Raw genomic sequence first — 27372 nt, forward strand, 5'->3', positions numbered from 1 at the left:
CCACAAACATTATTGATGTTAAAAATATTTCTAAGAGATGACATTTACAAATTCACATCAACAGTGAAAATAGAAATTGTCTGAGGTTCATAAAAATTAATCATTGATTTAGAGAGACAGTCATTAGAATTCAATATATTGTGTAAACACTGTCCACTTCTCTGTCATAAAAAGCAGTGTAGAAATATTTAGAAAGTTCAAATTAACTTCGGCTTTCCATGAAAAAGACAAACCCAAGTCTTATAAAAAACTAAATATTAGCTTGTAAGTAGATGCTCTTGGTGCCCTTGCGTATCACCTTGGCCTATCCCAGAGGTCACCACAGGGAGTTCTTGTACATGCAGGTAGCTTTTTGTATCTGTCTGCTTGAGGGCATTTTGTAACCCTAAAGCATGCTAGGCCTATCTGTGAGTTAGCCAGATTTTCTGAGAAGTTACTACTTCATAACACACTTAACCAGTGAAAGGAGTTGGTAAAGTAAATACTGCAGTTTCCTTCGCTCTCAGTGGGTCAGTGGGATTGAGTCCCAGTTCCCCACTCTTTCACAGTGCTTCCTGAGATCAGCTTCCAAATTAACTTCTTGCAGGCCAATTCTTTGTTTCAGAATTTGCTTCTGGGGGACCCAAGCTAACACAGCTTATATTATCTTCCACAATGTAACAAAATCATAGAGAATACAGTGTTTATAAACCAAAAATTTCAGACCAATCTGATATGTCCAAGGATTCACCTTGATTAGGAATATTATGTGAACTAAGATCCAGATATAATTCTGTATTACCAAGTACTAAAAGTGAGTCACAGAAATTTTCATTAGTACAATTTTATGACAGTAATTGTTAGCTTGTTACCAATTTGCATTTTCTTTCTATCTGCTCATAAATCTGTCTTTTGAGTTCTACATCAGACAAATGACAGATTTACATGCTCAATCAATCCCCAGGAGTGCCCCCCAAGGAGACATTCATAGATACATAGCCCTACAAACACAAGGAGATCATTGGAAATGGTCAGTTACTTCCCCTCTGTGAGGAGGAGTTAGAACTGCTCATTTTTAGAGTTGTAGACACACGTAAATCTAAAATAACTATAGGTACAAATATATACATGTGATAAAGTTCTTCAGGCAAAACCAGACCAAAAAAAAGAAGACGAAGAACCTTTACAAATAAACAGAACCCTGAGAGACTGGATAATTGCTCATTCTAATCCATTAAAAAAAAAAAGAGAGGTTTTCACCACTCTTCAGACATAAGACATAAAGAGAAGTAGATGACACTAATTTCTTTTCCATTCACCCTGAGACTTCGTAGCCACCAACTACAGCATTTCTTAAACAAAAGAAACACTTCCAGATGTCTGCAAGTCCACTACTTCACCTCACCTTACAACATTTCATGGACTTTCAGATGCAAACAGTGGTACCACAGCTGGGACACTATGCTCAAGCCTTCAGTCTTTAAACTGAAAGAAAGACAGCCACAGAGGTCTTCCAGACTCTTAATCTGTAGACCATCTCTGGCACCTAAAACAGGTCTTTCAGACTCCTGGGAAGACAATCACCAGGTTCCATCAGTTTCTAACTGGCAGACAGTTATAACATACAAAAGCAGAGTCCAATTTTTAAAATATTAAGATGCTTAAAACAGACTTTGTCGTGTGAGATCTGAAAATCAGCCCAATTTGTCTGTTTTCAGCTCAAACTCACTAGCTGGGACTTCCCAGGTGGCACAGTGGTTGAGAATCTGCCTGCTAATGCAGGGGACACGGGTTCGAACCCTGGTCTGGGAGGATCCCACATGCCGCGGAGCAACTAAGCCCGTGAGCCACAACTACTGAGCCTGCGCGTCTGGAGCCTGTGCTCCGCAACAAGAGAGGCCACAACAGTGAGAGGCCCGCGCACCGCGATGAAGAGTGGCCCCCGCTTGCCACAACTAGAGAAAGCCCTCGCACAGAAACGAAGACCCAACACAACAAAAATAAATAAATTAATGTCAGATGCAGGCTTGTGACATCCTCTGTCACATAGGGGAGGACGTAAGTCAGAAAAAAAAAAAAGCTCACTAGCTGGCCTTGTTAGCTCTGGCAGAGAGTGTTCAGGAAGGCTTATAGGATCCTAGAGGTGCTCCTATTGCAACCTTCATTGACTGAAGTTTGCTGTCTGCTCCAGTGGTTCCTCAGGTGATGATCACATCTATGTAACACTACTGTAAACTGTGAAAGTATATAACTCATTTGTTAAAAACATAATTCTCATACAAATATATAGTGAGCATGTGTCAAAACTCTATTCAATTCATTGTTGAGGGAACCAGAGAAATAACAGAGCTAGCTGCAAAAGGATTCAAGAAACTTGAACTTATAGAATTATTGGGGACAGACATGTTGAAATGCATTTGCTGGGTTAGATACAAAACTGGTTACTATCCTATCAAGGAATAAAATCATAACCTTTGGTATTATGTTCTCCATCAGAAAGAAAAAAAACGTCATTTCACTATTTCTGTATTCTACAGTTCAAGGTACTATAGAACATCTGGGCCTTGATGATCAGATAAAGGTACATTTCCTGAGAGTCAGTGACTTTCAATGGGCTCAATAGGAAATGCTCTAACATTGTATTAAAAGGTAATGTAATTATATTTTTGTTTGTAAGTTTTGGATTTTTTTTTCCTGCAAGCTCAGAACAAGTGGTTTCTGTTGAGTGGTATGGGGAAGATATTGACATCTCTCAGATGCAGTGTAACACAACATCCCAAGTCTAAAACATTGAATCGTGAAGTGTTGAAATGTTTACTACTAATATTTGAAAGGATTTGCAGATACACCTCTAATTACATCACACTCACCTGCATTCTAATACGCATTCTTGCGTGAAAGAGAGTACTTGAATCAGAATGTCTGGGAGGAAAAATCTGCATTGATCGTTTTTAACAGCTCTGCAAATGTTTCTAATTGTGCAGCCAGGATTAAGAACGCCTGCTCTAGAATGAAACACTACCCATTCTGGTATAAGGTTGCCCGTGACTCCAATCAACTCTAAAGAAAAACTGACTATACAAAAGTCCCACCCAATACACACTGTTCCTAGGTAGCTTATCTATTGCCTCATTTTTAAATATGAATTTGCAGTTGAAATTAGCCAGAGGAAACCCTTCAGACAGCAACTAATGAACGGGAGGAAAATGATCCTACACAAATGGAAAATTTCAAACAGATGAATTTTAAAGCAATTGAATTAGACACAAGTATACTAGGCAATATTTTAAGGAAAAAAACACTACAGGAGTCTGAACCTCCTGTGTCCCACCATAAACAATTTTTTCTTCATGTATAGTTAACAAATGTATGACTCTTGTTCCTAAGGTGAATATGGCCCAGGGAAAACACACCACCATGCTGTTGCTCACTTTAAGAACACGACCACCAGAATCATGTAGGTCCTTAATATGTGTGGCAGTCGGGCTCTATTTTTTCTCAGTCCATTCACTCTATCACTCTTGCCTCAAGTCCCCAGTTCCTCTTCCCTCAGCCTCACTCTCATCTAAAGACCTTGCTGCCTTTTTCACTGAGAAAATTGAAAGAACCAGAAATGAGTTTCCTCAGATACCTATCACCACATCCCACTTAAGCTACTGCTTCGTCTCTCTCCTCCCCTTTAAGTAAAACTCTTTGGAGTTGTCAACATTTCCTCTCCACTTCTACTCCTCCCATTCTTCTTTGAACTTGCTCTACTCAGTCATTTGTTACCATCACTCCACTGAAACAGTGCTTGTCAAAATCACTAGTGGGCACGACATTGCCAGATTAAATGGTCCATTCTCAGTTTTCATTTTATTTGACCCATAATCAGCATTTGACACAATTACCCCTTTCTTCTCCATTTACCCTCACTTCCTTGGTGGTCTCACGCCTACAGTTTTATATATCATCTAAAAGTTTCCAGTTTTTCTAAACCATGGCAATGACTCCTAAATTTATATCTCTAGTCTGATCTCTCTCCTGAATTCCAAGCACTCATTTCTAATAAGTCACTTGACTTTTCTACTAGGATTTCTTCTTTTTTAACAATAACAAAACCTCAAGTTTAATATTTCTAATAAAGTGAACAAAATTGGGATGATGACCATATATATCCTGTTTATGATTTATTTTATGATTTATGACTGTTGATTATTTTCAGTGCTTTTTTCAGTATCAGAAATGTTTCTGTTTAGATGAATAAGTATATGGTTACCCAAAAGAACATTGTTCTATTTTAAAGCTACTAAATTGATTTCCTACTCTTAAGGTAATTTAGTTCACCATAACGTTCCTTTTTTCTTCCTTTCACAAAGAAAAACAATTTTTAATTGGTTTAATGACATTTAAGGCAATTTTTTACAATCCTGTTATATTTTAATGATTTTAATTATTTTCTGAGTTCTATTAAATACAAGGTTGTATTTGACTTTTTGCTAGTTTGTTATTTCTTTGAACTTTGCAAGGATTTATACAGTCTTCCTATGCTGTAAAAATAGTAACTAATAAATTGTTGTTCAACTGAGTTTGAGACATTGGTCTTAAAAGAGCTTATGTGGAAAAATTATATTTAAGGTTCTTGACACTACCTGTTACTGAGTGTACAGTTATATTAGAGTTAGTGGTCCTTTTCCCTGCTTTATTGAAATATAACTGACATATAACATTGTACAAGTGTAACATGTACAATGTGATGATTATATATATATAGTGAAATAATTACCACAATAAGGTTAGTTAACATATCTGTAACTTCACATAATTACCAGTTTTTGTTCTAGTGTTGGTGGTGGTGAGAACATTTAAGATCCACTTGCTTAGCAACTTTTAAGTATACAGTTGAGCATTGCTAACTATAGTGACCATGTGTACTTTTTAGATCCCCAGAAGTTATTCATTTTACATCTGGAAGTTTATAAACTTTAACTAAAATCTCCTCATATCTCTCATCCTGCAGCCACTGACAATCACCAGTCTCCTCTCTGTTTCTATAAGTTTGGTTTGTTTACACTCCACATATAAATAATATCATACAGTATTTGTCTTTCTCTGCCTGGCTTCTTTCACATAGGATAATGCCCTCAAGGTTAATCTGTGTTGTCACAAATGGCAAAATTTTATTCTTTTTATGGGTAAGTAATATTCCATTATATAAATATTTATTTCACACTTTCTTTATTCATTCAGCCATTGATGGACACTTAAGCTGTTTCCATATCTTGCCTATTTTGAATAATGCTGTGATGAACATGGGAATGAAGAAATCTCTTTGAGATACTCCTTTCATTTCCTTTCTATATATATCCAGAAGTGGGATTGCTGGATCATATGGTAGTTCTACCTTAAAAAAAATTTGTTTTGAGGAATCTATATGCTATTTTCCATAATGGCTGTACCTATTTACACTCCCATCAACAATGCACAAGGGTTCCCGTTTATCCACATCCTCACCAGCACTTGTCTTTTTGACATGGCCATCCTAACAGGTATAAGTATAAGGTGATATCTCATTGTGGTTTTGATTTACATTTCCCTGATGACTAGTGCTGTTGAGCACCTTTTCATGTACGTTTTGGCCACTTGTCTGTCTTCTATGGGAAAATGTCTATTAAGATCTTTTGCTCACCTTTCAATTGTATTATTTTTTAAAATAATGAGTTGTAGGAGTTATTTTAGATATTAACCCCTTATCAAATGTATGGATTGCAAATATTTTCACCTATTCCATAGGTTGCCATTTCATTTTGTTGATGGTTTCCTTTGCTGTGCAAAAGCTTTTTAATTTCAAGTAGTCCCACCTGTTTATATTGCTTTTGTTGCTTGTGCTTTTGGTGTCACATCCAAGAAATCATCACCAAAACCAATGTCAAAGAGATTTTTCCTTGTCTTCTTCTACAAGTTTTATGGGTTCACAGCTTATGTTTAAATTCTGAATCCATTACAAGTTAATTTTTGTAAGTGGTGTAAGATAGGGATCCAATTTCATTATTTTATATATGAATATCCAGTTTTCCCAGTACCATTTATTGAAGAGACTATCCTTTACCCACTAAATATTCTTGGCTCCATTGTAAAATTTTAGTTCACTATGTATATATGGGTTTATCTGTGCTCTCAATTCTGTTCATTGGTCTATATGTCTGCTTTTATGCCAGGACTGTATTTTTTGATTGCTATAGCTTTAATGTATAGCTTGAAATCAGGAAGTGTGATGCATGCAGCTTTGTGCTTTCTCAGGATTTCTTTGGCTATTTGGGGTCTTTTGTGGTTCCATACAAATTTTAGGATAGTTTTTTTTATTTCTGTGAACAATACTATCATAATTTTGATGGAGATTGCATTGGATCTCTCTTATTAACTCTTCTAATCAGTGAACATAGTATATCTTTTCATTTTTTGTGTGCCTTCTTCAGTTTCTTTCATCAATGTCTCACTGTTTCAGTGTATAGATCTTTTACCTCCTTGTATAAATTTGATCGTATGTAGAGGGGATGGAAAAAGATATTCCATGCAAATGGAAATCAAAAGAAAGCTGGAGTAGCAATTCTCATATCAGAAAAAATAGACTTTAAAATAAAGACTATTACAAGAGACAAAGAAAGACACTACATAATGATCAAGGGATCAATCTAAGAAGAAGATATAACAATTGTAAATATTTATTCACCCAACATAGGAGCTCCTTGATACATAAGGCAAATGCTAACAGCCATAAAAGGAGAAATCGACAGTAACACAATCATAGTAGGGAACTTTAACACCCCAGTTTCACCCATGGATGATTCATCCAAAATGAAAATAAATAAGGAAACACAAGCTTTAAATGATACATTAAGCAAAACGGACTTAATTGATATTTATAGGACATTCCATCCAAAAAGAGCAGAATACACTTTCTTCTTAAGTGCTTATGGAACATTCTCCAGGATAGATCATATCATGGGTCACAAATCAAGCTTTGGTAAATTTAAGAAAATTGAAATCGTATCAAGTATCTTTTCCAACCACAAGGCAATAACAATAGATATCAATTACAGGAAAAAGTCTGTAAAAAATACAACACATGGAGGCTGAACAATACACTACTAAATAACCAAGAGATCACTGAAGAAATCAAAGAGGAAATCAAAAAATACCTTGAAACATATGACAATGAAAACACAATGACCCAAAACCTATGGGATGCAGCAAAAGCAGTTCTAAGAGGGAAGTTTATAGCAATACAATCCTACCTTAAGAAACAAGAAACATCTCAAATAAACAACCTAACCTTACACCTAAAGCAATTAGAGAAAGAAGAACAAAAAAACCCCAAAGTTAGCAGAAGGAAAGAAATAATAAAGATCAGACCAGAGATAAATGAAAAAGAAATGAAGGAAATGAAAGCAAAGATCAGTAAAACTAAAAGCTGGTTCTTTGAGAAGATAAACAAAATTGATAAACCATTATCAAGACACATCAAGAAAAAAACGGAGAAGACTCAAATCAACAGAATTAGAAATGAAAAAGGAGAAGTAACAACTGACACTGCAGAAATACAAAGGATCATGAGCGATTACTCCAAGCAACTCTATGCCAATAAAATGGACAACGTGAAAGAAATGAACAAATTCTGAGAAAAGCACACCTTCCGAGACTGAACCAAGAACAAATAGAAAATATAAAAAGACCAATCACAAGCACTGAAATTGAGACTGTGATTAAAAATCTTCCAAGAAACAAAAGCCCAGGACCAGATGCCTTCCCAGGCAAATTCTATCAAACATTTAGAGAAGAGCTAACACCTATCCCTCTCAAACTCTTCCAAAATATAGCAGAGGGAAGAACACTCCCAAACTCATTCTACGAGGCCACCATTACCCTGATACCAAAACCAGACAAAGATGTCATGAAAAAAGAAAACTACAGGCCAATATCACTGCTAAACATAGATGCAAAAATCCTGAACAAAATACTAGCAGACAGAATCCAACAGTACATTAAAACGATCATACACTATGATCAAGTGGGGTTTATCTGAGGAATGCAAGGATTCTTCAATATACACAAATCAATCAATGTGATACACCATAGTAACAAATTGAAGGAGAAAAACCATATGATCATCTCAGTAGATGCAGAAAAAGCTTTTGGCAAATTTCAACACCCATTTATTATAAAAACCCTCCAGAAAGTACGCATAGAGGGAGCTTACCTCAACCTAATAAAGGCAGTATATGACAAACCCACAGCCAACATTGTTTTCAATGGTGAAAAACTGAAACCATTGCCTCTAAGATCAGGAACAAGACAAGGTTGTTCACTCTCACCACTATTATTCAACACACTTTTAGAAGTTTTAGCCACAGCAATCAGAGAAGAAAAAGAAATAAAAGGAACCCAAATCGGAAAAGAAGAAGTAAAGCTGTCGCTGTTTGCAGATGACATGATACTATACATAGAGAATCCTAAAGATGCTACCAGAAAACTAATAGAGCAAATCAATGAATTTGGTAAAGTAGCAGGATACAAAATAAATGCACAGAAATCTCTTGCATTCCTATACAGTAATGATGAAAAATCTGAAAGAGAAATTAAGGAAACACTCCCATTTACCATTGCAACAAAAAGAATAAAACACCTAAGAATAAACCTACCTAAGGAGACAAAAGACCTGTATGCAGAGAACTATAAGACACTGATGAAAGAAATTAAAGATGATACCAACAGATAGAGAGATAGACCATGTTCTTGGATTGGAAGAATCAACATTGTGAAATTGACTACACTACCCAAAGCAATCTACAGATTCCAAGCAATCCCAATCAAACTACCAATGGCATTTTTCACAGAACTAGAACAAAAGATTGCACAGTTTGTATGGAAACACAAAAGACCCCGAGTAGCCAGAGAAATCTTGAGAAAGGAAAACGGAGCTGGAGGAATCAGGCTTCCTGACTTCAGACTATACTACAAAGCTACTGTAATCAAGACAGTATGGTACTGGCACAAAAACAGAAATATAGATCAATGGAACAGGATCAAAAGCCCAGAGATAAACACACCCACCTATGGTCACCTTATTTTTGATAAAGGAGGCAAGAATATACAATGGAGAAAAGACAGCCTCTTCAATAAGTGGTGCTGGGAAAACTGGACAGCTACCTGTAAAAGAATGAAATTATAACACTCCCTAATACCATACACAAAAATAAACTCGAAATGGATTAAAGACCTAAATGTAAGACGAGACACTATAATACTCTTAGAAGAAAACATAGGCAGAACACTCTATGACATAAATCACAGGAAGATCCTTTTTGACCCACCTCTTAGAGAAAAGGAAATAAAGACAAAAATAAACAAATGGGACCTAATGAAATTTAAAAGCTTTTGCACAGCAAAGGAAACCATAAACAAGATGAAAAGACAACCCTCAGAATGGGAGAAAATATTTGCAAATGAAGCAACTGACAAAGGATTAATCTCCAGAATTTACAAGCAACTCATGCAGCTTAGTATCAGAAGAACAAACAACCCCATCCAAAAATGGGCAGAAGACCTAAATAGACATTTCTCCAAAGAAGATATACAGATTGCCAACAAACACATGAAAGGGTGCTCAATATCACTAATCATTAGAGAAACGCAAATCAAAACTACAGTGAGGTATCACCTCACACCAGTCAGAATGGCCATCATCAAAAAATCTGCAAACAATAAATGCTGGAGGTGGTGTGGAGAAAAGGAAACCCTCTTGCACTGTTGGTGGGAATGTAAATTGATACAGCCACTATGGAGAACATTATGGAGGTTCCTTAAAAAACTAAAAATAGAACTACCATATGACCCAGCAATCCCACTACTGGGCATATACCCTGAGAAAACCATAATTTAAAAAGAGACATGTACCACAATGTTCATTGCAGCTCTTTTTACAATAGCCAGGACATGGAAGCAACCTAAGTGTCCATCGACAGTTGAATGGATAAAGAAGATGTGGCACACATATATATAATGGAATATTACTTAGCCATAAAAGAAACAAAATTGAGTTATTTGTAGTGAGGTGGATGCACCTAGAATCTGTCATACATAGTGAAGTAAGTCAGAAAGAGAAAAACAAATACCATATGCTAACACATATATATGGAATCTAAAAAGAAAAAAAAAATGGTTCTGAAGAATCTAGGAGCAGGACAGGAATAAAGGCACAGACGTAGAAAATGGACTTGAGGACACGGGGAGGGGGAAGGGTAAGCTGGAATGAAGTGAGAGAGTGGCATGGACTATATACACTACCAAACGTAAAATAGATAGCTAGTGGGAAGCAACCACATAGTACAGGGAGATCAGCTCAGTGCTTTGTGACCACCTAGAGGGGTGGGATAGGGAGGATGAGAGGGAGACGCAAGAGGGAAGGGATATGTGGATATATGTATATGTATAGCTGATTCACTTTGTTATACAGCAGAAACTAACACACCATTGTAAAGCAATTTTACTCCAATAAAGATGTTAAAATGAAATGTGTTCCTAAGTATTTTACTATTTTTAGTGCTATTCTAAATCGGATGGTTTTCTTTATTTCTTTTTCACATAGTTCATTATTAGTGTATAGAAACACAATCCAGTTTGTATTTTGATTTTCTATCCTGAATATTTACTGAATTTGTTTATTACATTCAACAGGTTTTTTGGTGGAGTCTTTAGGGTTTTCTTGTATAAGAATTATATCACCTGCAAACAGACAATTTTACTTCTTCCTGTATGATTTAGATGTCTTTTATTTCCTTTTCTTAACTTATTTGCTGTCACTAAGACTTCCAGTAATATTTCAGTAGGAGTGGTGAGAGTGGACAACCCTGTCTTGTTCCTGATCTTAAAGGAAAAGCTTTCAAACTTTCATCATTGAGTATGATGTTAGCCACAGGCTTGTCATATATTGCCTTTATTACATTGAGGTATGTTCCTGAACAAGCCATAGGATTATCCTTACTAATCTGATCAGAATCTCTATTTCTTCATGACTCAGTCTTTGTAGGTTGTGTTTCTATGAATCTATCCAGTTATTCTAGGTAATTTGATTTGTTGGTGTATAATTGTCTATAGTAGTCTCTTATATTTTGTATTTCTGTGGTATCACTTATAATGTCTCCTCTTTCATGTTTGACTTTATTTTAGTCTTCTCTCTTTTTTTCCTTAATCTAGATAAAGGTTTGTCAGTTTTTTTTTTATCTTTTCTAAAAACCAGCTCTTAGTTTTGTTGATCTTTTCTATTGTTTTTCTGGTGTTATTTCATGTATTTCTACTCTGATCTTTTCTATTTCCTTCCTTCTGCTAATTTCAGGCTTAGTTTTTTCTTTTTCTAGTTCCCTGAGTTATAAAGTGAGATTATTTATTTGAGATCTTTCTTTTACTTAATGTAGGCATTTATTCCTATGAATTTCCCTCGTAGAATGCTTTTGTTGTATCTCGTAAGATTTGGTATGTTGTGTTTCCATTTTCATTTGTTTCAAGATGTTTTTTTATTTTGCTCTTGATTTCTTCTTTGACCTATTGGTTGTTCAGGAATATGTTGTTTAGTTTCCACAAATTTGTGAATTTTCACATTTTCCTCTTATTATTGATTTCTTGTTTCATACCATTGTGGTTGGAAAGGAGACATATGATTTCAATGTTCTTAAATTTGCTAAGATTTATTTTGTGACCTAATATGTGATCTATCCTGGAGAATGGATCTCCACTTCTTTGGGGTCACTTACTGAACATTATTTTGTTCCTTTAGTGGTATCATGTTTCCCTGATTCTTCATGATCCCTATAGCCTTATGTAGGTGTCTGCACATTGGAAGAACCAATCACCTCTTCCAGACTTAATGGACTGACTTTGGTAAGGAAAGAACTTCTGCAAGTGGGAGCATGCTGGAGCCTGCTGTGATCTCAAGTCTAGTGGTGTAGTGTGCCACATGAAGGGACATGGCGAGTCGCTGGGCCCAGGGGGGTGTGGTGTCTCATTGGCTTAGGCACTAGGGGCCCTACATCGACAAGTCGTGATCCTTGGTGAGAACTGTGGAGAGTCTGCAGTGGCTACAAGGGCTGATGGGGTCCTCAGCAGTGCCCCCAGGTCCAGCAGCTTGGAATCAGGGCAGATGGTGGTGGTGGCTCCAGTTCGTGGTGTGCACATGCTTTTCTGCAGAGGCTGCCTGCAGGTGCTTGCATAGTGGCAGGGGACAGTTGCAGGCACTCATGTAGCGGCATGGGCTGGGGCCAGCAGTAGGGGCAAGGGGCAGCTACAGCTGACTGAGTAGTGTGTGGGGTTTACTTGAATTTCTAATAGACATTTTAAATTTACCTGAAATTTTGATTTCCTGTGTGTAACCTACTTGATCTTAAGGTTCGCCCATCTCTATTGAGGGCAACTCTATCCTCCCAGTTGTTTAGACCAAGAACCTTAGAATATGTTAAAAGGAGAAAAATTTCCACTATAGACTTAGGTTCATTAGTTGGGGGCCTGAGAATTTAACTGAAATTGACAGATTAACAGGAGGGAAAAAACAAAGTTTATTCATAGGCACACAGTTGAAGTAGCTAGCTTAATAGACCTAATTTAATAGGGGGATATGGAGCAGGGAGAAAAGGCTTCTATGGGGAGATCAAATGACTTAAGGAAAGACAAATGGGCTTTTAGAGGAACAAATGGGAGGTAAGATAGTTTGTGATACTATTTGTTTATGCAGGTGTGAGTGGTCTTATATTTTTATGCCGGTGTGAGTGGTCTTCTCTTCTTTTCCCTGGCAGAAAAAATTATCCTAAGAGAGGGATTTACGTCAATTTTATTCCTGAGAGTTATGCTACTCCAAAAAGTGATGCAGTCTCACTCCCAGAAATTTCTGCCTTTAGTCAGATAATCTCTGGCAAGTTCCAGATAAACTCTGGAAAGTTTTCTTTCTGTATGTGTTGAATCTCAAATGTCTGCAGTTAAAATAATCTACTAACTCTGGGTGTCCAAGTGGTCCCCCACAAGAGTAACTCTTTTTTTCTTTCACATTCCATATCTAATCTGTCAGCAAACCATGCTTGGTTTATCTTCAGAATGTATGCAGAATCTGACAGAGACTCACTAGGACAACTCTGGTCCACAAAAACATCATCTTTCTTCCTAACAGTTCTGCCTTATTCTGCCCTTGCCCTGCCCTCCTCCCACAAGTCTATGTTCCATCCATAAATCAGAATAGTTATTTTAAAACATTAGTCAGATCATGTCCCTCATGATCTTCCAGTGGTTTCCCATCTTACTCAGAGTAAAATCCAAGCACCCTATAATGGCCTACTTGGCGCTACATGATCTTACCACAGACTTTACCTGACCTCATGTCTCCACCATACTTCTTCTATATTACTTAATTTAATCATACTGGTTTCCTTGTGTGGTCTAGTCACTTGCTCTTTCCTGTGTGTTAAATGCTCTTCTGCCAGATGGAATGCTTCTTTCACTTACTTTCTTCAGGTTTCTGATAGACTGTGAAACATAGTTTTCACTCAAGAGAAAGAGAAAATGATCCATAATATATACACCTTCTAAAATGAATAAGAAACAAACAAACAAACCTGGAAATAGCCAGATAGGGGAGTAAAGATATGAACAGGAAATATAGATTTTTAAAAGTATAAAAATTATTGTAACAATATGTTCCACCTTTCTTGTAAAGGTCCATTAATGGGAGACAATTTAAAAATTTAAATAATCATCCGTAAAATTAAATACTTTGCATCCACTTAATCAAATAACATAGATCTCTTTATACTTGAATGTTCATGGGAGAACAATATGTGAAATATGAATTTATCTTAATAAGCCTTAAGTGCACATCTGTTTTGTTCATCATATTATGTTGCTCTGGGCTTTTCTCTGTGATTGTGTGAGGTAGCAGGGCTCTTTTGATGGATGCAGTTTGGAACTAGATTGGGTTTTGTGCCCTTTGTGATCAGTCGTTGGGCCTACCATTTTGCTAGGAAGAGGGTTTATCAATTTTTATGTGTTTGAAATTTATATCCCACATACTTTGTAAAGAACTTGGGGAAACTTATAATCAAATATTTAAAGCAACTCAATTTTTTTTAAAAAGCAGAGAAAGAAGATCAGAATTATATAGAGGTAAGGGATACAGAGTTGCACTTACTTTTATACTTGATCATTCATTTTATATCTAGGCTTCCTGAAAGCAAAGGCAGAGAGGAAATAAATTTTTAAAGTAGAAACAAAATTTCCTGGAAAGCCTGTCTACCCAGTGGAATTGAGAGCCTCAATTGTAATAATGGAAGGAAAAATGCTTTACACAATATGAAGTGCGATATGAATATAAAGAATTGATTTGACTGAGTCTGAAAACTCTTAACTCATCTTTTTATTGGGAAAGTACTAAATGAGCCTTCCTTTGGCCATGAATTACCCTTTATGAACCTAATATAGTAGAGGAAATCTTTCTGTAGTCTCTTGGGATCATTCTTTTAGTTACTCACCAGACTGCCTTTGCAGAAGTGCTCTTTCAATCAGTAACTGTATATACAATTATATCAGGGACTAAGTTGCCCATTAAATTAAAAAAAAAATCTTGAGAAAGACATCAGTGATTTGTATAGCCAGTTAAATGAATCTAATTTATGGATGAAGTTTGCCGAGTTTAAAATTTGGTGATTATCCTCAAATCGTTGTTCTTGACACTTAAGACTCTTACACCATATAGTTAGTATCCTGGTGCTGGTGGCTTCATTTGTGTTTGGTATGCTTAGATATGTTGTAATCACTTGAGACTATCAATTATCAAATTCAGTCTTTAGAAGAGGCAAGCCAGTTAGATCTTGACTTGATTATTAGTCATTTTCTTTCAACATGAGCCTCCCAAGAAGTGTTCTACAGTTTGGGAAGAATGATATTAAATGATGATTGAAGCAGTTAAGAGCTTTTCTTTAAACTGTGTACAAACTCATTTGAAGAGTTTGCCTGAATAGCATAGTTTCTGGAAAAGACTGGATGTTTAGACTCCCTTCTCTCTCATTAACAAGCTGTGCAGGACCTTGAGCAAGGATAGTAATAATTCTGTGACTAAGTTTACTCCTATGTAAGACTGAGACAATAATGATCCTACCTTAAAAGGTTGTTGTGAAGATTAAATGAGGCAATACCTATAATGGGCTTAGGATGGTGCCTGGCTTCTAGTATTCAATAAATATCAATATTAGCTAACAGTAATAGCAGCATCACGTAAGTCAGAACACCACAGGCCATGCTCCAGGAGCCTTCTCTCTCTCAGGCCAGGTGGCTAAGAAATGCCCTTTTATCAGCTTTGTGTCAGAACAGTTTCTCCAAAGGAAGGCCACCAAAGAAACTGGTACCTGGAGTTGCTTTGCAGAATCCTACTGCAGAAAGAAAGAGTGAGAATAGTCAGCGAGTTTTCTTAAAGACAGCCATAGAGGAGATAAAAATCATTCAGTCCACAAGGCACACACAGGACTTAAAATGGGAGACAAAGGCGTGGATGTTAAAAGCCAGGCAGAGGTAGAGGGGAATAGGGGAAAATATGAAAATGGTGGGGTTACCCTCACTATTACTTTAGATGTGTTCAGCCCTCCTCTACTGTCACTTGGTACTCCCAGGGCCTGGATGGGCAGGTTGGCTTAAAAGTATGGGACAGATCTATTTCTTCTGATGGATGTTTTCCACACTTCTGTTTAATGGAAAAGCGGCCAATGGCCAGAGACTGAAAATGCCAGAAAAAGAAGGATAACTGATAGCATAAGTTTATAGAAGAGGCAGGAATGAAGATATTCCAGAGTCAGATGGAGAAATGAGTCTTAGAATAGTAGCAGAACTGCTCTTGCTTCGAGATAATCAGCAAGAATAATAAAGATGAGTGAACATATAGGGAGATTGTGAATTAAAGTGAGAAGACGACGGAGCTTACCCTGGAAAGCTTCCATCTAAATCAGCGGTCCCCAACCTTTTTGGCACCAGGGACCGGTTTCGTGGAAGACAATTTTTCCATGGACTGGGGAGCAGGGGGATGGTTCAGGAGGTAGAGTGAGAGCTATGCGGGGGCATGGTTCAGGCGGTAATGCGAGCGATGGGGAGTGGCAGATGAAGCTTTGCTTGCTCGCCCACGCTTACCTCCTGCTGAGCGGCCCGGTTCCTAACAGGCCACGGACTGGTACCGGTCCGCAGCCCGGGGGTTGGGGACCCCTGATCTAAATAAAGTCAGCTCCTTCTAGTGGTCTGGCAGGTGACTGGAGAGGTTTGGAGCAACAACTCTGGGGAATGTGACACGAAGTCAACGTGAGATAAGAAAAAAGGATGAGGGATTGCTGAACATGAGGAAAGACCTAGTTGAAATTAAATCACAAGTCTAGTGTGGATGCAGTCAAGCTTCCAATGGAATTCATGATTTTCTCTAACTCGTATTTTGCAGTGGTTTGCATTTATTTGCAGTTTTTCATATGGCTCGTACACAAATAAAAGTTGAGTAAATGACTGTAGGAGTTTAAACCCCCAAGGAGAGGATAAAGAAAAACTGAGAGTAAAAACTGAGAGTCCATAGGTAAAAAAGTTTAAGAATAAAAGTTAAGAGAGGAATTAAAATTCTTAATGACTTTTTTTTGGCTTTCACTGATTATTTTGTATTGCACTACTTTGGAAACTTAATTAGAATACTTAAAAAGAAGAACTGCAAAAGGAATTAGCTTCCCAGATAGTTTATGTGCTGAGGTGTAACTTTCTCTTTAAAAAGGCAAGTGATTGAGATAGGCCATCTGGTTAAACTTACTTTTTTAATCAATTAAAGTAAGAGTTAGTAATTAGAATAATTGAGCCAGCCTTAACAACAAATAGAGAATGATATATGGGAACTGTGAACAGAATTTGGATAGTACAATCAGTTAAACTCCAATAGATACTTTGGAAATATATCAAACAAGTTTTAGTGAACTCCTTCAACATTACATGTAAGACAAGAGTCTTTCCAAAAGGTTTTATTGATTCTGTGCTCAGTTCTATTCTAATGGCTGCAGGTAATACAAAGGTATTGTAATACTTAGACCCCGTGTTATGAGTTCACAGTACATCTGGGAAGACAAAACCAATGTGCATGAACTAGATCGTGACTAGCTGATATGTGACCTGTAATTAACAATAAATGCAGTAGATATTAAAGAATGTCTTAGATGTTCACAATATTTATTTATATATGTAAAATATTTCATTTCTTCTTCACAACAATCCTTAGAGGTAGCAATGCAGTTGTTATTGCTGAGAAGTAAACTATCTCACATCTTAATGGCATAAAACAACCATTTTATTCTGCTCAAGGATTCTGGGGGTCAGGAATTCGGACTGGGTTTGGCCAGGCATTCCTCATGCCTCATGGTATCTCTTACGCAGTTGCTGTCACATGTTGTCAGGGATTTTAGCCTTATCAAGCCCCTATTGGGTTGGATGTTCAAGGTGACTCACTCATATGGCTGGCAGTTTAAAGTTGGCTACTTGCTGGGATCTCAGCTGGGGTCTGTCAGAAAATTCTATTTCTTAAAAACTCCACAGGTAATTATAATGCACAAAGAATCATTGTAGTAGGAACTGAAAAATAAAAGAATCACTGTAGTAGGTGCTCAGTAAATATTTGTTGAATAAATGAATGATTAAATTCATTCATTCATTTTGCCTCTAGAATGAGGTAGGAGGAAAAGATTTCTTTCTGATGTAACTGTAACGTGAGAGAGTGGATCTAGATGAAAAGAATGATAGAGTGGCATGGACATATATACACTACCAAACGTAAAATAGATAGCTAGTGGGAAGCAGCTGCATCGCACGGGGAGATCAGCTCGGTGCTTTGTGACCACCTGGAGGGGTGGGAGAAGGAGGGTGGGAGGGAAGGAGATGCAAGAGGGAAGAGATATGGGAACATATGTATATGTATAACTGATTCACTTTGTTATAACGCAGAAACTAACACACCATTGTAAAGCAATTATACTCCAATAAAGATGTTAAAAAATAAAATTAAATTAAGAAAGGAAAAAAAAAGAATGATAAGTACTATAAAAGAAGAATAAAATACCAGCCAAAATGAGAGAAAGACAATACAGAAGGTGTTAATAGTAGCATCTTTTTCTCATAATTTATTTTTTAGGGAAAAGACGATAAAATAAAAGTTGGCTATATTGTCCTTCCTTTTGACACATAGCAGGTCAGGCTTTAGGGTACCAATGGAGCATTGAATTACCATCACCATTACTGTAGGCTCCATTTAAAGTGCTCACCTTCTGTTCATGGGCCCAATATAACAGCTTTATTATGTGTATGGTAGAACAGTCATCTCCCACTTAACATCACTAATCTGTTCTTGAAAACTAGGTGTCCAGCATAAAACACTAACGAGAAGACAATTTCACATTTTTTTCTTAGCATATTTTATTTTTAATACTGAATTACTAAAAACTACATACATATATCTTGACATTCAATCTCTAAATATGTCACTGTACAACTCTTAAAACTAAGAAAATTATATTATGAGCCAATTAACACTATAACACCTAAAATTTAATAATAATTTTCTAGTATATAATAATCACTGTATCTTCAAATTTCCTAAATTTTGCAAAAAGTATTTAATAGCCAGGATCCTATTCAAGACCACGTATTTTATCTGCATGCTGGGATTTTTAATCCCTTTTAATTCTAGAGCAATCACTTTGTAATGACACCAAATAGCTGCAGGAATCAGGGTCTTGCTGTACATGCCAACTACTTAATTTGTCTCCCTGAGGTGTTTACTTTTTTTATGTGTAACAGCTTTGTTGCGGTAAAGTTGACATATGTTAAAGGTAACTTTACTTAAAATGCAAAAATTGATGAGGTTTTCTTGTTTTGTTTTTTTTTTTAACATCTATATTAGAGTATAATTGCTTTACAATGGTCTGTTAGTTTCTGCTGTATAACAAAGTGAATCAGCTATACATATACATATATCCCCATATCCCCTCCCTCTTGCATCACCCTCCCACCCTCCCTATCCCACCCCTCTAGGTGGTCTCAAAGCACCAAGCTGATCTCCCTGTGCTATGAGGCTGTTTCCCACTAGCTATCTACTTTACATTTGGAAGTGTATATATGTCCATGCCACTCTCTCACTTTGTCACAGATTACCCTTCCCCGCACCGTCCTCAAGTCCATTCTCTACATCTGCGTCTTTATTCCTGTCCTGCCCCTAGGTTCTTCAGAAACTTTTTTTTGCTTTAGATTCCATATATATGTGTTAGCATACGGTATTTATTTTTTTCTTTCTCATTTACTTCACTCTGTATGACAGTCCCTAGGTCCATCCACCTCAATACAAATCAATTTCGTTTCTTTTTATGGCTGAGTAATATTCCATTGTATATATGTGCCACTTCTTTTTTATCCATTCATATGTCAATGGACACTTAGGTTGCTTCCATGTCCTGGCTGTTGTAAATAGAGCTACAATGAATATTGTGGTATGTGACCTTTTTTTTTTTTTTTTTAGTGGTACGCAGGCCTCTCACTGTTGTGGCCGCTCCCATTGCGGAGCACAGGCTCCGGATGCGCAGGCTCAGCAGCCATGGCTCACGGGCCCAGCCACTCCACGGCATGTGGGATCTTCCTCTGACCGGGGCACGAACCTGTGTCCCCTGCATTGGCAGGTGGACTCTCAACCACTGTGCCACCAGGGAAGCCCTGACCCTTTTTGAATTATGGTTTTCTCAGGGTATATGCCCAGTAGTGGGATTGCTGGTCGTATGGTAGTTCTATTTTTATTTTTCTAAGGAACCTCCATACTGTTCTCCATAGTGGCTGCATCAATTTACATTCCCACCAACAGTGCAAGAAGGTTCCCTTTCTTCACACCTTCTCCAGCATTTATTATTTGCAGATTTTTTGATGATGGCCACTCTGACCTGTGTGAGGTGATACCTCATTGTAGTTTTAATTTGCATTTCTCTAATGATTAGTGATGTTGAACATCCTTTCATGTATTTGTTGACAATCTGAATATCTTCTTTGGAGAAATGTCTATTTAGGTCTTCTGCCCGTTTTTGGATTGGGTTGTTTGTTTTTTTGATATTGAGCTACATGACCTGCTTGTATATTTTAGAGATTAATGCTTTGTCAATTGCTTCGTTTGCAAATATTTTCTCCCATTCTGAAGGCTGTCTTTTCATCTTCTTTATGGTATCCTTTGCTGTGTAAAGCTTTTAAGTATCATTAAGTCAAAAAAATTTTTTTTGTCTTTATTTCCCTTTCTCTAGAAGGTGGGTCAAAAAGGATCTTGCTGTGATTTATGTCATAGAGTGTTCTGCCTATGTTTTTCTCTAAGAGTTTTATAGTGTCTGGCCTTACATATAGGTCTTTAATCCATTTTGAGTTTATTTTTGTATATGGTGTTAGGGAGTGTTGTAATTTCATTCTTTTACATAAAGATGTACAGTTTTCCCAACACCACTTATTGAAGAGGCTGTCTTTTCTCCATTGTATATTCTTGCCTCCTTTATCAAAAATAAGGTGAACATATATGCATGGGTTTATCCCTGGGATTTCTCTCCTATTCCATTTATCTGTATTTCTGTTTTTGTGCCAGCACCATACTGTCTTGATTACTGTAGCTTTGTAGTATAGTCTGAAGTCTGGGACCTAGTTCCTCCAGCTCCATTTTTCTTTCTCAAGATTGCTTTGGCTATGCAGGGTCTTTGGTGTTTCCATACAAACTGTGCAATCTTTTGTTCTAATTCTGTGAAAAATGCCATTGGTAGTTTGATAGGGATTGAATGGAATCTGTAGATTGCTTTGGGTAGTATAGCCATTTTCACAATGTTGATTCTTCCAATCCAAGAGCATAGTATATCTCTCCATCTGTTGGTATCATCTTTAATTTCTTTCATCAGTGTCTTATAGTTTTCTGCATACAGATCTTTTGTCTCCTTAGGTAGGTATATTCCTAGGTATTTTATTCTTTTTGTTGCAGTGGTAAATGGGAATGTTTCCTTAATTTCTCTTTCAGATTTTTCATCATTAGTGTATAGGAATGCCAGAGATTTCTGTGCATTAATTTTGTATCCTGCAACTTTACCAAATTCATTGATTAGCTCTAGTAGTTTTCTGGTAGCATCTTTTGGATTCTCTGTGTATAGTATCAAGTCATATGCAAACAGTGACAGTTTTACTTCTTCTTTCTAATTTGGATTCATTTTATTTCATGTTCTTCTCTGATTGCTGTGGCTAACACCTCCAAAACTATGTTGAATAGTAGTGGTGAGAGTGGGCAACCTTGTCTTGTTCCTGATCTTAGTGGAAATGGTTTCAGTTTTTCACCATTGAGGATGACGTTGGCTGTGGGTTTGTCATATACTGCCTTTATTATGTTGAGGTAAGTTCCCGCTATGCCTACTTTCTGGAGGGTTTTTATCATAAATGGGTGTTGAATTTTGTCAAAAGCTTTTTCTGCCTCTATAATCATATGGTTTTTCTCCTTCAGTTTTTTAATATGGTTTATCACATTGATTGATTTGCATATATTGAAGAATCCTTGTGTTCCTGGGATAAACCCCACTTGATCATGGTGTATGATCCTTTTAATGTGCTGTTGGATTCTGTTTGCTCGTATTTTGTTGAGGATTTTTGCATCTGTGTTCAGTGATACTGGCCTGTAGTTTTCTTTTTTTGTGTGACATCTTCATCTGGCTTTGGTATCAGAGTGATGCTGGCCTCGTAGAGTGAGTTTCATCCCTCTGCTATATTTTGCAAGAGTTTGTGAAGGATAGGTGTTAGCTCTTCTCTAAATGTTTGATAGATTCGCCTGGGAAGACATCTGGTCCTGGGCTTTTGTTTCTTGGAAGATTTTTAATCACAGTCTCAATTTCAGTTATTGTGATTGGTCTTTTTATATTTTCTCTTTCTTCCTGGTTCAGTCTCAGAAGGTTGTACTTTTCTAAGAATTTGTCCATTTCTTCCGGGTTGTCCATTTTATTGGCATAGAGTTGCTTGTAGTAATCTCTCATGATCCTTTGTATTTCTGCAGTGTCAGTTGTTACTTCTCCTTTTTCACTTCTAATTCTATTGATTTGAGTCTTCTCCCTTTTTTTCTTGATGAGTCTGGTTAATGGTTTATCAATTTTGTTTAACTTCTCAAAGAACCAGGTTTTAGTTTTATTGCTCTTTGCTATTGTTTTCTCCATTTCTTTTTCATTTATTTCTGATCTAATCTTTATGATTTCTTTCTTTCTGCTAACTTTGGGGTTCTTTTGTTCTTCTTTCTCTAATTGTTTTAGGTGTAAGGTTAGGTTGTTTATTTGAGTTGTTTCTTGCGTCTTGATGTAAGATTGTATTGCTATATACTTCCCTCTTAGAACTGCTTTTGCTGCACCGCATAGGTTTTGGGTCGTTGTGTTTTCACTGTCATTTGTTTCTAGGTATTTTTTGGTTTCCTCTTTGATTTCTTATTGATCTCTTGGTTACTTACTAGTGTATTGTTTAGCCTCCATGTGTTTGTACTTTTTACAGTTTTTTTCCTGTAATTGATACCTAGTCTCATAACGTTGTGGTCAGAAAAGATACTTGATTCGATTTCAGTTTTCTTAAATTTAGCGAGGCTTGACTTGTGACCCAAGGTATGATCTATCCTGGAGAATGTTGCATGAACACTGGAAAAGAAAGTGTATTCTGTTGTTTTTGGATGGAATGTCCTATACATATCAATTAAGTCCATCTTGCTTAATGTATCATTTAAAGCTTGTGTTTCGGGCTTCCCGGGAGGCGCAGTGGTTGAGAGTCCTCCTGCCGATGCAGGGGACACGGGTTCGTGCCCCAGTCCAGGAAGATCCCACATGCTGCGGAGCGGCTGGGCCCGTGAGCCATGGCCGCTGAGCCTGCGTGTCCGGAGCCTGTGCTCTGCCACAGGAGAGGCCATAACAGTGAGAGGCCCGCATACTGCCAAAAAAAAACCAACAACAAAACCTTGTGTTTCCTTATTTATTTTCATTTTGGATGATCTGTCCGTTGGTGAAAGTGGGGTGTTAAAGTCCCTTACTATGATTGTGTTACTGTCAATTTCCCCTTTTATGGCTGTTAGCATCTGCCTGTGTACTGAGGTGCTCCTATGTTGGGTGCATAAATATTTACAATTGTTTTATCTTCATCTTGGATTGATCCCTTGATCATTATGTAGTATCCTTCTTGGTCTCTTGTAATAGTCTTTATTTTAAAGTCTATTTTGCCTGATATGAGAGTTGCTACTCCAGCTTTCTTTTGATTTTCAATTTGCCTGGAATATCTTTTTCCGTCCCCTCACTTTCAGTCTGAATGTGTCCATAGGTCTGAAGTGGGTCTCTTGTAGACAGCATATAGATGGGTCTTGTTTTTATATCCATTCAGCAAGCCTATGTCTTTTGATTGGAGCATTTAATCCAGTCACGTTTAAGGTAATTATCCATTTGTATATTCCTATTACCATTTTCTTAATTGTTTTGTGTTTGTTTTTGTAGGTCCTTTTCTTCTCTTGTGTTTTCCACTTAGAGAAGTTCCTTTAGCATTTGTTGTAGAGCTGGTTTGGTGGTGCTGAATTCTCTTAGCTTTTGCTTGTCTGTAAAGCTTTTGATTTCTCCATCGAATCTGATTGAGATCCTTTCTGGGTAGAGTAATCTTGGTTGTAGGTTCTTCCCTAATTCACTTTATGTATATCATGCCACTCCCTTCTGGCTTGTAGAGTTTCTGCTGAGAAATCAGCTGTTAACCTTATGGGAGTTCCCCTGTATGTTATTTGTCATTTTTCCCTTGCTGCTTTCAATAATTTTTCTTTGTCCTTTATATTTGCCAGTTTGATTACTATGTGTCTCGGCCTGTTTCTCCTTGGGTTTATCCTGTATGGGACTCTCTGTACTTCCAGAACTTGGGTGGCTATTTCCTTTCCCATGTTAGGGAAGTTTTTGACTATAATCTCTTCAAATATTTTCTCGGGTTCTTTCTGTCTCTCTTCTCCTTCTGGGACCCCTATATTTCGAATGTTGTTGCATTTAATGTTGTTCCAGAGGTCTCTTAGGCTGTCTTCATTTGTTTTCATTCTTTTTTCTTTATTCTGTTCCGCAGCAGTGAATTCCACCATTCTGTCTTCCAGTTCACTTGTCCGTTCTTCTGCCTCAGTTATTCTGCTATTGATTCCTTCTAGTGTATTTTTCATTTCAGTTATTGTGTTGTTCATCTCTGTTTGTTTGCTTTTCAGTTCTTCTAGATCTTTGTTAAACATTTCTTGCGTCTTCTCGATCTTTGCCTCCATTCTTTTTCCGAGGTTCTGGATCATCTTCACTATCATTATTCTGAATTCTTTTTCTGGAAGGTTTCCTATCTCCACTTCCTTTAGTTGTTTTTCTGGGGTTTTATCTTGTTCCTTCATCTGGTACGTAGCCCTCTGCCTTTTCATCTTGTCTGTCTTTCTTTGAATGTGGTTTTTATTCCACAGGCTGCAGGATTGTAGTTCTTCTTGCTTCTGCTGTCTGCCGTCTGGTGGATGAGGCTATCTAAGAAGCTTGTGCAAGTTTCATCCCTGCATCACTTTTTGAAATATTAACCTTTCCCAACTGAATTATCTTTGTATCTTTATTGAACATCTGTTGACCATGTATGTTTGGATCTACTTCTGTACTCTCTATTATATTTCATATAAACATTTCATATATATATTTATATATATATCAACCTTTATACCAATACTATATTTAGTTGGTTAGTGTAACTTTATAATAAATATCAGAATCAGGAAAATTGAGTCCAAATTTTTTCTTCCTTTTCAAAATTATTTTGGCTATTCTAGGTCCTATGAATTTGCATACAAAATTTAGAGTAAGGTACCCAATTTCTTTTTTTAAGTTTGTGATTGCATTTTGATCATTATTGTTTGAATCCATAGGTCTGTTTGGGGGAAATTGACATTCTGACATCACTGAGCCTTTCAAGTCATGAACACAGTCTATCTCTTCATTATTTAGATCTTATTTACTTTGTTTCATCAATGTTTTGTAGTTTTTAGTGTACAAGTCTTGCATATCTTTTGTCAAATTCATCCCTATGTATTTAGTACTTTGTGTGGCATTGTTAGTGATCTAATTTTTAAATTTTCAATTTCTTATTGTTTATTTTTAGTGCATAGAAATGCAGTTGATTTTTGTATATTAACCATTCATTCTGCAACCTTTTTAAACTTACACATTTTTCTCATAGCTTTGTTTTGCATAGTTGTTAGCATTTACTATAAAGATGATCATGTTATCTGAAAATGCAGTTTTACTTCTTTTCTAGTCATTATGCCTTTGATTTCTTTTTCTAGCCTGATTTCTGAGCCATTATTCTAGTACAATGTTGAATAAAACGTGAGAGTAGACATTCATGGTTTATCTTTTTCCAGTCTTATGGCTAACTGTGTTATTCAGGAATTTCCAGAGAAACAGAACCAACAGGGTGTGTGTGTGTGCGCGTGTAGACAGAGATATCTCTATATATACATCTGTAGATGTGTATCTATCTATATATACAGAGAGATTTATTTTAAGGAATTGTCTCATGAAATTGTGGGGGCACACAAGTCCAAAATCTTCAGGGCAGGCCAACAGGCTAAAAATTCTAGCAGGAGTTGTTTCAGCTTGAGTCTAAAGGCAGTAGGGAGATAGAATTCCTCTTCTTTGGGGGACCTCGGAGGTTTTATTTTAATCTCGAGGCCTTCAACTGACTGGATCAGGTGAAACCACATTATGGAAGGTAATCTGCTCTTCTCAAAATCTACTGATTTAAATGTTAATCGTATCTAAAAAGAATACCTTCACAGCAACATCTAGACTGGTGTTTGACTAAACAACTGAGCACCATAAACTAGCCAAGTTGACACATAAAATAAAGCATTCAGCTTTTTCTCTTTAAGTATGATATTAACTGTAGGTGTTTCATAGATGCTGTTTATCTGGTTGACGAGGTTCTTATCAAGTTCCTTCAAGTTTGCTTAGAGTTTGTTCTAAGAATGTACATTTGATTTTCCATGTGGTTTTTGTAAATCTTTTTATATAAGCTTATAATTTTTCTTCTTTAGTCTGTAAATATGGTGATTTACATAAACTGATTTTTAAATAGTAAGCAAACACTGTAATCCTGGAATAAATCCTATTTTTTCCTGATGTATTATCCTTTTTATATATTGGTGGATTCTATTTGCTAAAAGTTTGTCAAATATTTTTCTGTCTATATTCCTAAGTGATATTTGTCTGTATTTTTTTTCCTTTTAATATCTTTTTTTTCTGGTTTTGGTAACTGGTTAATGTTGACTTCAGGGAACATGCTGGGGAGTATTCCCTTCTCTTTAACTTTCAGGCAATATTCTTTTAGAATTGGCATTATTTCTTCATTAAATATTTGGTAGAATTCCCCAGTGAAGTTATATGTACTTGGTGTTTTTTTTTCTTTCCATCTTTTTAAAAATACTTAATTATTAAGAGCAGTTTTAATTAGATTTATAACAAAATTGAGAGGAAGGTAACAGAAATTTCCCATATATACCCTGACCCCCTAAATACAAAGCCTCCCCCATTATCAATATCACTCACCAGAATGGTTCATTTTTTTATTCAAGGTTAAACTTACACTGGTGCTGTACTATTGCATGAGATATTGTAATGGTGAATACACAGCATTAAGAATTTGTCAAAACTCATAGAACTTTACCAAACTAAGAGAGACAGTTAATGTATATAAATTTTGAGTCACTTGGGAGGTTGGAGGATCCCAAAATGAAATGTATAATGTGACAAAAAAAATCTAATGTATTACAAATATATGAAGTATCCTCACTGAAGTGGTAGTGGTTGGAAGGATAAGCTAGGTAACTTTGGAAATGAGTGGATTCTGTAAGACTAAAGGCAAAAGGAACTGTACATAGGAACTGCACTGTATTTGATAAAGTTGGTTTCCATTCTGGTACATGTAACAATTCTGAAACCACTTTACATGTATACTGCAATTGAACAATTAAGTAAATGGATGGTTGATGGTGGGAACCAGATTTCTTAATGTTGGAATAGTAAGTTATGAGTAAGCAAGGGAAGGAAGCTAGAATAATCCATGTGGTAGAAGATTACAGTTGGAGATATCAGTATGAACTCGTTTAGCTTAATACATATGCAGATGGTTACATACCAAAATATTTATATATACATATATGTGTATATATATACATATATATGGATTATTGTACACAGTTACACCTTGTTTTGTCAGCTGAAGGCCCTTGAAGCATTTGGTAGCAATGAGCACATCTAGTGCCTA

Source organism: Tursiops truncatus, chromosome X, assembly GCF_011762595.2.
Source record: "Tursiops truncatus isolate mTurTru1 chromosome X, mTurTru1.mat.Y, whole genome shotgun sequence".
Taxonomy (NCBI): Eukaryota; Metazoa; Chordata; class Mammalia; order Artiodactyla; family Delphinidae; genus Tursiops; species Tursiops truncatus.